The following is a 13,945-nucleotide window of genomic DNA, read 5'->3' on the forward strand; positions in this document are numbered from 1 at the left end:
CTTGGTCAAATAAGATCGTAGGTCACTGTGAGACAATAGTTATTCCTTAACCAAAGTTAACAAAAGATCTCAGAAGCCAATACAGATCACTTAAAGGCAAAGAAACTCATACTATCTGTTATTAAAAGCAGCATTTCAAGAAAACTTTGGAGGGAGAAACCAAATGGAGTCTTGTCCCAGCCCGCTCCCAACAAAATCCACTTTCCCAACTAAATTTAATCCAATCTTAAAAACTCCTGATCACGCACAACTCTTTTCAGTATTTTTTCTCATTCCTCCTACCTTCTTTTACTGAAAACATACATCTTACTTTCCTTAAACGTTTTTTTTTTCACACTGAGTTACTTTTCTTGTTGACAAATTTGTAACAGATAAAGGTTTTATTTGACCTCCAGTAAACCGAGGTACGACAGAAGTGTTATACTCAACATTGATGACTCTAAAGACATGTCTATGTTAATGAAACCAACAAGCTTAAGCCTCCTCCAATATCAGATATCAGTTTAGTGCTGAATATTTTCCAGATGACATGGACCTGGAATTCATTCTGGCCAGATTATTTTCTGAGTATACATAAGTGCTTAATTTTTTTAAAAAGCCAATTAAGTAGCGCTCCTTTATGAATTCATTTTTGGCAGTACCACACACCTACAACACACATATAGATACGTATGAACACACAAACACACACAGAGGCCGCATACTTCCCATTCCACAATTTCAGTCCTGAGCCAGGTACAACATAAAACCCATCAGTTACAAGGGGTTGGATTCAAATCGGGCTTCTGGCAGATGGAACAAATCAAGGTCACCTATCTAGATGGCTAAACCCTTTTTACTAGTGTTTACAGAAAAGACATTTAGGATTTCTATCTATCCTTGACAAGTCAAGTTCTAAATTACTCTATTAAAATTTGCATTTAAAAAGATGGCAGACCCCCACCCACCCCCATTTGCACTGAGAAAAGAAATTCCGGAGTTTTGTCTCCTAGAATAAAGATAGAGTCGAATAGAGAGAGAGACCTACGTTATATATGTATATATCTCGAGGGGGGAGAGAGTGGGCAGGCGGGGAGCCAGAAGGAAGCAGGGCTGGGCGTCGGCGGCTTGGACCTTCACCCTGTCCCATGGGGGCTGCTGTGGTGAGGGTCCTGAGGCTGCCACCCACCCGCCCCTCCCACCATGCCCACCCACCCTCCGGTGCAGATGCCCACACCCACACTCGGCCTTTCAGCTCAAAGGTCCACCTTGGGCACCTGGCCCAGCCAGCTCTGTGGGAGGGAGCTGGGGGTCCTGGTCCCAAGGGGCCACCCCGGTGACATTCCCTCGGGGCCCCGACGCACTCACCGAGCCCCCTCCCCCCCATCTCCCTCGGACTCTGGGGCGGGGGTCTGGCTGGAGTCCTTCCAGCCCAGCTGCCAGGCGACCTTGTCCCAGCTCCCTCTCCCCAAGCTGTGAGTGTGCGTGTGTCCTTGTTGAGGTTCTGTGTCATATTGCAAATATAAACAAATAAAGGAAGACAGTTTAAAAAGATAAAAAAATAAAAAGAGGGCAGAGATAAGGGTTCCTGAGAAGACCAGATAGGACATTTGCATCTCAAAGGTACAGGCAAGTTCCTCCTAGGATGACTTTGTTTTCCCTTCGTTCAATACCTACAAGCCTCTTAAGAGAAACTGGGAAGGGACTTCCGTGGTGGCGCCGTGGTGAAGAATCCTCCTGTCAGTGCGAGGGGACACGGGTTCAAGCCCTGGTCCGGGAAGATCCCTCTGCTCGCTGCCCGTGTGCAGCGACGAAGACCCAACGTGGCCAAAAAAAAAAAAAAAGATAAATAGGGGAGGTTTTGGGAGAGGTAAAATAAAACTAGTGAGATTTAAAAATTAACTTCTTTCTTTTGTTCCACATGGAACTGACACCACCTCCCTGTTCTCCCTAAGCAGCTCTGCGGGGCTCTCAGTTTCTGGTCTGCCCCTCTTTGTCACCTGCACTGTGGGGCTGTGGTCTCCTTACGTGACTACCTGTGAGGGCTCGTTTGGAGTATTAACCGCTCTTTCGCAGGCTGAGTCGTGAGCCGTGTCTGATTCGCTCTGCATGGAGAGCTCCCCAGACCACTGTGTCCTCAGTTCCTGGAGTGAAGTGACAGGGAGGAAGGGTCTCCCAGCTGGAGCCCCCAGGCCTGGGGCGAGAAGCAGGAGGGGGGGTCCCGGGGCACGGTCCCCCGCCTTCCTGAGCACCTCCTCCCGGGCCCTGGCCAAGGGTGTGGCTGATCCCTTCCGGGAGGGAGAGGGAAGGAGTGAGCAGTGTGGGCTACATGCCCCCCCAGGTCTCCCCAGGCTCTCGCTCCTGGTAAAGCCCTGCAGCCCGTGCCTCTCTCTCACTCAGCATCTTCTCTGGTACTAATAGCAGCTACCCTGTTTTAACAGGAGCCAAATGAATTACATTCACTCATTCCTGCCGGGTGCTCTGAAAGAAGGGGTCTGGCCCCCAACAGCTGCGCGGAGGCAGCCAGCTTCCAGAATCCTCGGCACCTGCTCCAACCTGGGACCAAGCTTGCTCAGAAGTTTCTTTGCTCTGAAGCCACGACTTCGAAGACTTCGTGGCGGCTTGATGTGGGCAAATCTCGGGGTTCTTTTTCAACCCCAAGATCCTAACGTGAAGGAGGCCTTTGCAGCGGCTCTGGCTGGCTGGCGCTTGGAGAAGCTGTGTCTGTCCGAGCCTGGAGGGGTCGGCAGGCGTGAGGGCGCTGGACGGCTGGTACCTTTCCCTGGTCCTGGTGAAAGGGGCTGGCTGGTGGGGAACGGAGGCTTTAGCATCTGGTTGCAAACATGGAACAGTCCATGAATGACACAGGGGTGACGCACGTGCAACAGAGGGCCCACGGCAGGTAGTAGGGCAGAACGCTGGCATGTGTGTGCGTGTGTGTGTGGGTAAGAGGCGTTGGAGAAGTGGGCGAGGCCAGGCCTGCTGTTGATGCTGGGACCAGTGGGGAGCCAGTGTGGTGTTCTGGGTGGACACGTGGGTGGGGGGTGGGAGGTAACTGGAACGGGGCTGCGTTTTGAAGCAACGGCCCCGCAGCTGGCAGGGCTGACTGAGGTGGATCAGAATTGATGGGCAGACAGAGGCTGCTGCATCAGGCACTTGTTCCCCAGCCTGGAAAAACTGCTGGTTGCTGACAGCTCTTTAAAATAATAGCACGGATGATCTATTAAGAGTAATATGATATACAGTTGAAGTGTAACCTTTCGCTCTGTGTCTTAGTCCGTTTGGGCTCCTATAACAGAACACCATGAACTGTGCGGCTGAAACTTCAGACATTCGTTCCCCATGGTTCTGGAGGCTGGAAGTCCAAGAACAGGGTGCCAGCAGATCCAGTGTCTGTGGCGACCCGCTTCCTGGTTCATCGACGGCCGTCTTCTCACTGTGTTCACCCCTGAGGGAGGGGGTGAGGGAGCTCCCTGGGGTCCCATTTATAAAGGCCCTAATCCCATCATCAGCGCTTCACCCCCATGACCTAATCACCTTGCAAAGACCCCCACCTCCTAACAACTTCACTTTGGGGGTTAGGATTAAAAATATGAATTTGGGGGGAAATAAACATTCAGTCCATAACGCTCAGGTTCACAAACTTTGTTTCAATGTGTCAATTTATTGACTGCTTATTTTAAGATATTGTTTTTTCTGGTACAAACATAATTCATGCTCACCATAAAACCCAGAAATATCGTAGTTAAATGTGTAATGTAGAAAGGGGAAGCCCACCTCAAACTCTTCCTCCCAGAAATACATTTCCTTCCAGATAGCCAAGGCGTACATTAACTTGCATTACGATTACTCTTTACCAAAATAGGACGCATCGCTTTGCAGTTTCCCTTTTGCTCTTGATGATACAGCTCAGGTTTTTTTCCCCACGTCAGAAATCTATGTCCCGACAGCAGCGTTGCCTGGAGGCCTGCTGGAAACGCAGCATCACGGGCCCTCCCCAGACCCACTGGGCCAGAATCTGCATGTATCAGCCTTCCAGGATCCCGGCAGCCTCTCCAGCACGTCAACATCTGAGAACCGCCGATTCTGGGTCCCTCACTCTTTTCAACGGCTTTATGGGCATAATTTATGTAACCAATGCGCTAATGGTGAATATTTCTTTCCTTTTAAAAACATATATGTGTATTTTGCACTATTAAAAAATGCCACAGCAAACATCCCTGTGTGTGTGTGTGTGTGTGTGCAGGACCGTGCAAGGGTTTCACAAGGTTATCATCCTAGAAATTGCTTAGGGAAAGTGTATAAACACATTTTTTTGAATTAACAGAGAATGCCAAATTGCCACCCCCAAAGCTGTGCCAACCCGTGCTAACATTGAGAGTGTGAGCGCCTGCCCCCCACACCTCCCCTTCGGCGACCCGTCCCAGCTGCTCCTCTCTGCCCACCCGATAGGTGAGAGGTCAGCGACCCCCTTCTTCAGCATCCTCTCCACCCAGACTTCCTCCCCAGCAGCCCTCCCGCTGACCCTGATGAAGAACATTCAGTCAGACCCAGGCCTGCTGGCTCCTTCCTCTCCATCCTTACGGCCACTGCCCCAGTGCCGGGGCCCTACCTTGGTCCTCTGCAACCCACTGGCAGCCTGGGCGCTCGCTTCAGCCCTTGTGGCCCAGCCCCGCCCCCCTTGTCCCCTCCCTGCCCCCTTCTCCAGGGCTGCTGGGTCTGGCCTCCCTGGCGTCCCACACGCCCTTGGCTGGAACGCCCGTCCTCTTCCGCTGCTCGGGGCACCTTTGCTGGAGCAGTTTCCCTGCTTACTGCTCTTACGTAACCCTCGTCTTAGAGGAATTCTGTGTCTCCTCTGGGTCTGCGTCTTGCAGCTCAGATTCTTCTTCAACTTCCTGCAGCGTGTTTCTATCCCCCAAGGGCTAGTTCACGCAGCAGGCAGTGAACAAATGAGTGAGTGAATGAATGAATGAGTAAACGCCTTCAGATCCTACTGGGGCCAAAATGAACTTTCACAGCCGGCACATCCTCCGTCTTTTCTTTTTGCTACGTTAATTATCAGTGGTGCAGGCCAGCCAAGAGGGGCAGGGGCCAGGTAAGCAAGAGCAAGGGGGTCAGACTGGACTGGGAAGAAGGATGCCCCATGGGAGCGGCTCCAGTGAAACTGGGCCTCTGAGCCGAGCTTGTCCTCTGGACAGGAGTGTGTTGTTTATTCCGTTAGCTGCGGGGTAGGCTCACCATGTGACACCACTCACAGATGACTAAGGAGCTGTCCCTGGGTCACAGACCTGCACTGACATCTCTGCCCAGTAAAGGAAAGGGAAAAAAGTCATAGTTATATGTTGAGACTTTCAGTATTTTTAGTTTACAAGCCAACTATTCATCACATTAAGACACTGATCTATAAATAAATTTGAAGGCGGTGATACATCTGGGTCTTTGCAGGCCTGAAGTTAGGCAATGATCTGTAAATATATTTGTCTGTGTCATTGATCCCTTCTTTATTAATGTCGTGGCTTTCACTGTGGTTATCAATTTCATTCCCGATTACCAAAGTCCTTACAAAACCTTTGTTCCCTGGCGTGGCCTGCATCGGTCAGTGCTTATGCATTTGAGTAACATAAAGTTACATCCACCTCTGGCTGTGGTTCAGATGCGTCGTTAATTTTCATTAGCTCTTCCTGTTCTTTCTATATACTTCTCCCCATTTTCATTGGGTTTTTCTATTATCTGGAGATGCTTCTCCTATATGGAGTGCACATTACCTAAATGCTCTTGAACTGAAGGTAGGTACATTTCCGACATAGGGACACTTTACCTTCTCTGCAAAAGTTAAGCCTATTTCGTTAGTTATGTAAGATTTCTCGTTACTTTTTATTACTGTCTCTGTGGTTGTTGATTCTACAGCAGGCTTTATGGTCAGGCAGTCCTGTATCCATGCAGGGCAACCTTAGATGAGGTTTGTTTCCCACGAATATTCTCATGTGAGGCCATCCAGCTAACGCATTGTGTGAACTGTGACTGACGAGATGGGACCGAGGATGTCTGCTGTTTTTACGTGTGCTTACAAATCTCTTTGTCTTTCTAGATGGCTACCATACTTACCTTGATTATACTATATTTTGCTTATATTAGAGCAAACTAGTAAAAAACCTCCCACACTTACAAAAAAGAAAAAAAAAACACAAAAAAGAAAAAACAAAAACAAAAAACCTCGAATGCGGCTCTTGCAAACTGCATAAATGCTACTTAGTATCACCACTGGCTACAGGCACCAGCCCTTTAATATCGCTCAGATCACAGACTAAATGCAGACACTGTCTTCTTTAGGAAACCCTGGGAATATAACAACAACTAGGCATATATTGTTTCTCAAGATTTTTTTTTTGATGTGGACAATTTTTAAAGTTTTTATTGAACTCGTTACAATATTGCTTCTGTATTATGTTTTGGTTTTTTGGCCGCCAGGCATGTGGGATCTTAGCTATACGACCAGGGATCGAACCCGCACCCCCTGCATTGGAAGGCAAAGTCTGCACCACCGGGCAGCCAGGGAAGTCCCAACCAGGCATGTTTTATTTTTTCTAAATGAAAATAGTTTCCTTTTGACTATGGGAAGTTCAAAGTCACATTTCCAGATAATATCAAGAAGTTTGATAAAGAAGGTTGTAGAAGACACTTTTGTCAGTTCCTCCCCATGTCCTCCACGCAGCAGATACCTGGGGCGTCCTGGAGCAAGGGGCTTTCACTCTGGTCCTGCCAGGGGCGTGGAGGTGGGCTGAGGGCTGGAGGGTGGGTAGCCCCTGGGCATAGCCCTCCGGCCACCACGGCTTCTTCCGCGGCCCTGCGGACTCGGAGAGTGCAGCTGCGCACAGCCTCCTCCGGGCGCTCACGTCCTGGGCCAGCTCCCCACAACCCCAGCGCACTTCAGGCGTTGGTCTTCAACCAGAGCTCACGCATTAAAATCCTCGTCTCAGGGTCTGCTTCTGGAAGATTCCAACTTAACAGAGTAGTCAAAAGAAACAAAACCTGCTGCTAATAATCAAACAACGATCCAGAAGTCACCAAGGGAGGGTATTCTTCCTAATTTTTCTAAACCTGAACTTGGTTTCCTCCTCCCTCGGCCCCAAATTCTTTCTTACACACACACACACACACACACACACACACACACATACACTTTGGGAAAAGGAGGGTGGGGATCCTATTCCATTCCTTCTGTTTCCCGAAGCCCTCGTGTGCCCAGAATGGACCATCGTGAGGATGACGACTGCATGAGGACCCCAGGAGACGCGCTCCAGAGCGGAGGATGGATTACTCCCCGGAGGCAGGGGCAGGGGTGGTGGGCAGACAGCACCGCCGTACATTTCAGGTGGCTCCTTCTCCCTCTGTCCCCGGAGCCACCAGAGCTACACCCCAGCTTCCTGTTCGTCCTTCCCTCTGCCTAGTGGGGCCGCCTTCCCCCGTGCTCGGGGCGACACTGCCTCACCCATTTAGCCCCAAGCAAATATGACCTCTGTTTTGAAATTGACCTTGAGCCTCTCCTTCCCTTTCCCCAGATGTCCCCCTCACTCAGAATTCCCCAGCCCTTGCTTGTCTTCCCCAAGGCCGGGGATCTGGGTCACACTTTTCTGTTTTCTCAGGGCCTGGCATAAAGGCCTTCAGAAAACGCCTGTTTCTTGGTTGATGGAAGTGGAGAGGTTTTTACTGTTCACAGCATCAGAGCTGGGAATCCCTGGCCGAGTCGCTTGGATCTCGAGGTTCACGTGGGAAATTGTGGGCGCATTTTGATTATTTCAGTTATCCACACTGCAACACTTCTAGTTCTTCAGGAGAATTTTAAGAGGTCCTTTAAAAAATCATCCAGTGGTCTTGCAGTGAGCTCTTGTGCTAGTGATATTTAGCAGGTAATGAACTTTAATTTTTCCCACGTCAATCACAATAAGCATGGCTCACATTCAGGGCGTGTTTGCTATGAGCCAGGCACTAGTCTAAGCTTTCAGAAACATATCAATTCGCTTCGTGTCCCCGAGATCCCAGGAGGCAGCAGGAACGGTGTGCAACAGACACAGAATTGCAGTCGCCCCTCACCTTGCTGGTGCGGGGGTGGCAGAGCTTGAGCGAGTCAGTGCGGAGAGTGCTGGCTGCATCTCCCTGGCAGGCTACCCATGACTCCAGCGAGGCGTTTCCAAGTGCTCCCTGAAGGATAAAGAGCTGCACGAATGGTGTCGTACTGTTGAGAAACGGGCCCCTCTAAAAATACTTATCATTTGTATTCACACAGCAAGACTGCTGCTACGAAGCATCTTTCTTATGTTGCTTCTGTAACATTTAAACTGCATTTGGAAAAAAAAAAAAAAAAAGACAAAGACATAGTAACTACCCAGAAGAAAACCAGTATCTATCACCTGGCAAGCAATTTTATTGGAGGTTGGCCCCGTGGCTTGGGAGATCTGGGACTATGTGTAGACAGACTAATTTTCCTATTAGCATAGAGTCAATCTTTAGCCCCAAACACTGCCTAAACACGAGCTTTTAAATGAGGCGTGTTTGAAATACCACGGTTGAAAAAGACACAGCAGTAAATCAAAAGACCATTGTAAATCAAGGTCTCACATTACCGAACCTCGTGTCTCCTTTGTGAAATGTGTGATGAATCTTTCAGTTGCCTGGAAAGCGATCCTTCCTGTTGGAGAGATGGAGCGAAGGTCCCCTCACCTTGGCGACGCTTATTAGGCCTGAGTTTGATCCAGCCACCTGCCACCTTCCTGAAGACCACAGAAACCTGTCCATGTTCTGTCATTCAGAGCAGTTTATACAGGTTTTCAAAGAGTGGACATCTATACCGAGATGCATTTGCTTCTTTTGTCTTATTTCTGGTCAGTTGGGAATAGCTGGCTTTTGCCACGAGAAAGGCATTTCTCTGATTGCAAACTTTGTGCCACCACTAGAGTTTTTGTTTCTTTAATAAATTTATTTATTTATTTTTGGCTGCGTTGGGTCTTCGTTGCTTCGTGCAGGCTTCCTCTAGTTGCGGCGAGCAGGGGCTACTCTTTGTTGAGGTGTGTGGGCTTCTCATTGCAGTGGCTTCTCTTGTTGTGTGGCACGGGCTCTAAGTACGTGGCCTTCAGTAGTTGTGGCTCATGGGCTCTAGAGCGCAGGCTCAGTAGTTGTGGCACGTGGGCTCAGTTGCTCCGCGGCATGTGGGATCTTCCCGGACCAGGGCTCGAACCCATGTCCCCTGCATCGGCAGGCAGATTCTTAACCACTGCGCCACCAGGAAAGTCCCACCATTAGAGTTTTACAATATCAGCTTCTCACCCTGATAGCCCAAGAGTAAGAGTCGCCATCCAGCATCTACTGTGGGGTGGGAAACGGCACCTATCTGGGGTTGGTGTCCGTCAGGGCTTATTTTCAGGATTTTACCCGGAAAATGAGGCAAGTCTAACATTTCATTTCTCAGTTAATTTCCCCAAGAAAATAAATAGAAAACAAATTATTTGAGTGTATTGTAATTTAATAAACACTCCCAGCTAGCGAGCATTCACTTATACTTTATAGAGCAGTTGGTTGAAAATAGTGTAGAACTCTTCACAGCATTTATTGATCTATTTCTGGCATATGAATCCCCAGACAGGAACTGTCTATGGGCGAGATTTTACGACCTCAATATAGATCCAAAGCTTTTAATGCACCTTTTGCCTTTATCATAATGTCACTGAGGAAATCAGAGTGGGGAGGAATGGCCTCCTGACACCAAATTCCATGTTTAATTATGTTAAGATGGCTCTGTTTGACACAGTCCTTACATCTAAAGATTTCAGAATAGTTCTTAGCGGATCTGGTCACGTGGCCTCTAAAATTAAACCAACAGGAAGTCCTCCTTCGTGTCGATGATGCAGAACTACTGCTGTGTTCCCAGGGCCCTCAGGACACAGCTAAACCTGCCCATCAGTTACTGTCAAGAGAAACAGTGAAGTATCATCACGCCAACACCAAAAGAGGCGTTCTTGTCAGCCTAACTCTGGCATCTGATTCGATAATACTAAGCAACCTTATTTAACTGATGAACTTATTTTATTATTTGGTGAATCCGTTGGTATACATTTCCTGAAGCCTCGCTTAGTTCTTTTATTTTTCTTTTATTTTTTATTGAAGTATAGTTGATTGACAATGTTGTGTTAGTTTCCGGTGCACAGCAGAGTGACTCCGTCATACATACGTAGATATTCTTTTTCAGATTCTTTTCCATTATAGTCTATTACAAGGTTTTGAATATAGTTCCCTGTGCTATACAGTAGGACCTTGTTGTTTCTCTATTTTACACATAGTAGTGTGTACCTGTTAATCCCAAGCTCCTAATTTATCCCTCCTCCCCCAGCTCAAACACATTCTAAAAAAAAATCTACATTTTCTTACTCCCCTCGCCCACCTTTTATGATTTTGATGTCCTATTTTACATCTTCATGTTTATCCTTTTGCTGTTCATTGTGGTTATAATCACTTTCACAAACTTTTTTGACTGTTTTTTTTAAATCTATGTACTGGCTTATTTAAGTGATCTACAATTCTTTTATATATTTGCTTTTCCTATTGTGATTTTCCCTTTCTTATAGATTCTTGCTTCTTTTCTATTTAGAGAAGACATTTCAATATTTCTTTTAGGATAGGTTTAGTATTAGTGTATTCTTTTAGTTTTTGCTTGTCTGAGAAATTCTTTCTCTCTGCTTCTATTCTAATGATAATCTTGCTGGGTAGAGTACCCTCTGTTGCAGGTTTTTCTCCTTCAGGACTTTGAATATAGCTTGCCACTCCCTCCTGGCCTGCAATGTTTCTCTAGAGAAATCAGCTGATAGATACCCTTATGTGGTTCCCTTGAAATGAACTCTTTGTTTTTCTCTTGCGGCCTTTAGACTCCTCTTTAACTTTTGCCATTTTACTTGTCATATGTCTTGATGTAGGTCTGTTTGGGTTCATCTTGTTTGGGGCCCTCTGTGCTTCCGGTACCTGATGCTTAGTTCTTTTATGATAGTAGAGGATGTCCTTAAAATATCCTTTAACAGAGCCCTAAATGGGACAAGAAATAGGGTTTAACCCTGGCCTTGTCCCTATTGCTCTTATTCTACGCAGAGGAACAGAATGATGGTGCTGTAACTGAGTACTTGTCGAAACTATGGAAAAGTAGTTTGCCTTTGGGGCCTCCATAATCCTATTCCGTGGAGGATACAGCTGTCCTTCATGAGGATAGCGAAATAAGTCAGGGTTTTAGACGTTTAGAATACAACCTCAGCCTTGCTGTGCAAATACCAACACTTGGTATGCTGGTATCTAAAGCATAGGAATCTCTTTTCAAAAAATAATCTCTTTTCAACACTTGGCATAAGTGTATTACAGCAACCGGATCAATTTAATTTATGGCTTTATTGAGATACAACTGTTATATATAAAAAATGCACATATTTGATGTATACACTTTGTTTAGTATGGACATGTGCTTTCACCTGTGATACCATCATCACAGTCAATAAACTTATCCACCACCTGCTAACTTCCTCATGCCCCTACCTCCTTTGTCATAAGGACACTTAACATGAGAGCGACACTCTTGTTTTTTTTGAGAGCTCCACTCTTAAAACTAATTTTCAAGGAAAAAAACCAGAATTGTTAACTGGAGGCATGAAGTTGCACAACAGATCTCTGCACAACGGAAACTTTATGCCTATTACCAACTCCACATGTCTCCCCTCCCCCAGCCCCTGGCAACAACCATGCTACCATCTGCTTCTGTGAGTTTGATTACTTTAGATTCCTCAGATAAGTGGAATCATGCAGGATTTGCCCTTCTGGGACGGGCTTACTTCACTGAGCGTGATGCCCTCCTGGTTCATCCATGTTGTAGCATAAAACAGAATATAACGTATATTCTTTTTTAAGGCTGAATAATATTTGATTGTATGTATGCATCACATTTTCTTTATCCATTCATCTTTCGATGGACACATAGGTTGTTCCCATATCTTGGCTATTGTAAGTGATGCTGCAACAAACTTAGGAGTGCAGATAGTTTTGAGCAATCTATCACATAAATACTGTCAAAAGCCTAACCTAATTAACTCAACATGGATCATAGACCTAAGTGTAAAATGCAAACCCCCTAGCAGATAACATAGGAGAAAACCTAGATGATCTTGGGTACGGTGATGCCGTTTTAGATACAACACCAAAGACACGATCCATGAAAGAAATAATTGTTAAGCTGGATTTCATTAAAATTAAAAACTTCTGCTCTGCAAAAGGCAATATCAAGGGAATTAAAAGATAAGCCACATAGTGGAAGAAAATATTTGCAAAAGACACATTTGATAAAGGGTTATTATCCAAAATAGACAAAGAACTCTCAAAATTCAACTCAACTCAAAGAACTCTCAAAACTCAAGAAAACAACCCAACTAAAACAACTGGCCAAAGACCTTAATAGATACCTCAGCAAAGAAGATATACAGATGGCAAGTAAGCTCCACATCCTATGTCATCAGGGAAATGCAAATTAAAACAGCAACGAGACACCACTACACACCTCTGAGAATGGCCAAAATCCAGAGCACCGACAACACCAAATGCTGGCGAGGACGTGGGGCAGCCGGAACGCTCACCGCTGGTGGGGACGCACGTGGTGCAGCCACTTGGCAAGGCAGTTGGGCGGTGCCTTTCAAAATGAAACGTACTCTTACCATATAATCCAGCAAGCATGCTCCTTGGTACTTACCCAGAAGAGTTGAAAACATATCTCCACACAAAACCTGCACACAAACACTCAGAGCAGCTTTATTCATAATTGCCAAAAACTGGAGGCAACTCATACGTCCGTCAGTAGGTGAGAGGATAAATAACCTGTGGTGTATCCAGAGAGTGAAATATCATTCGGTGCTAAAAAGAGATGAGCTGTGAAGCCAAGACAAGGCATGGAGGAACCATAAGGCACGTCACTAAGTGAAAGCCAGTCTGGAAAGGCGACACACTGCATGATTCTGACTCTATGACAATCTGGAAAGGGCACAACTATGGAGACGGTAAAGAGATCAGTGGTTTTGGAGGGGAGGGGTTGGGAAAAGCTAAATAGGTAGAGCACAGAGGATTTTTAGGGCAGTGAAAATACTCTTTATGATATGATGATGATGGCTATATGTCATTGCACATTTGTCCAAATCCACTGGGTGTACGCCACCCAGAGTGAGCCCTAGGATAAACATGGACTTGGGTGATGCTGATGTGTCAGTGGAGGTTCACCTTTGGTAAAACAAGTGAACCACTCTGGTGAGTGCTGCCAACAGAGGGGAGGCTATGCCTGCGTGTGGGCAGCGGGCGGCCGGGTGGCCGGGTGGGAAATCCCTTCGTCTCAGTTTTATTGTCGGCCTAAACTGCTCTTAGAAAAGCAAAGTTATTAAAAAAAAAAAACTTAGCCTAGGCAATGGATATTGGAGATGAAGATCTTAAAAGTTAATTTAATTTTTATATCCTTTAAGTTTCATTAACCCGTTTTCAGGAAATTGCATACTTAGACTAACTTACTCTGTGCTCCCCCCATAGAAAACTCTTCAGAACCATAACTTAGCGTCCTGCCTGTAGATTTTGCAGGGGGCTGATAGAACCCCTGCAGCTCATCTCTGTGCTTTCCAGGGGTTTGCCATGGACTGTGCTGTGGGCCGACCAAGAGACGTGTGCACCAGATGCCCCTTCAGGGCCGGCCTCTGCTGCCGAGAGCCTCCCTGACCACAGGCACGCCCTTCCCTGGGTGGTCCACGTCTAGCGATGGGCTGGGGGAGGGGATTTGGGGGGCTCCTCTGATGGGCCATGGTGGCCCACTCTGCCCTGCAGGCTCCTGGCCTGAGCCACAGCTCCCCAACCCTGCTTCCTCCCCTTTCCTCTGTGCGGATGTCCAACACAAACTCCATCCCAGCTCCTGTTT

At 46.9% G+C, this 13,945-nt stretch overlaps 1 long non-coding RNA gene across 3 annotated transcripts in view; it reads right to left on the reverse strand.

Moving 5' to 3' along the window:
* Positions 1–6,498: 6,498 nt before the first annotated feature.
* Positions 6,499–13,945, reverse strand: part of LOC113617885 (uncharacterized) — a 31,339-nt gene continuing 23,892 nt past the window's right edge. Inside the window, exon 4 of one of the 3 annotated variants that reach the window (XR_003431806.1) lies at positions 6,499–6,965. This is a non-coding gene — a long non-coding RNA (uncharacterized LOC113617885). Of the gene's footprint in view, positions 6,980–12,518; positions 12,686–13,945 lie in introns of those variants that run through there. The other 2 variants (XR_003431805.1, XR_003431807.1) reach the window with 2 other exon arrangements.

Source organism: Aethalodelphis obliquidens, unplaced genomic scaffold, assembly GCF_003676395.1.
Source record: "Aethalodelphis obliquidens isolate GAN/ISIS:26980383/991018 unplaced genomic scaffold, ASM367639v1 scaffold5, whole genome shotgun sequence".
NCBI lineage: Eukaryota > Metazoa > Chordata > Mammalia > Artiodactyla > Delphinidae > Aethalodelphis > Aethalodelphis obliquidens.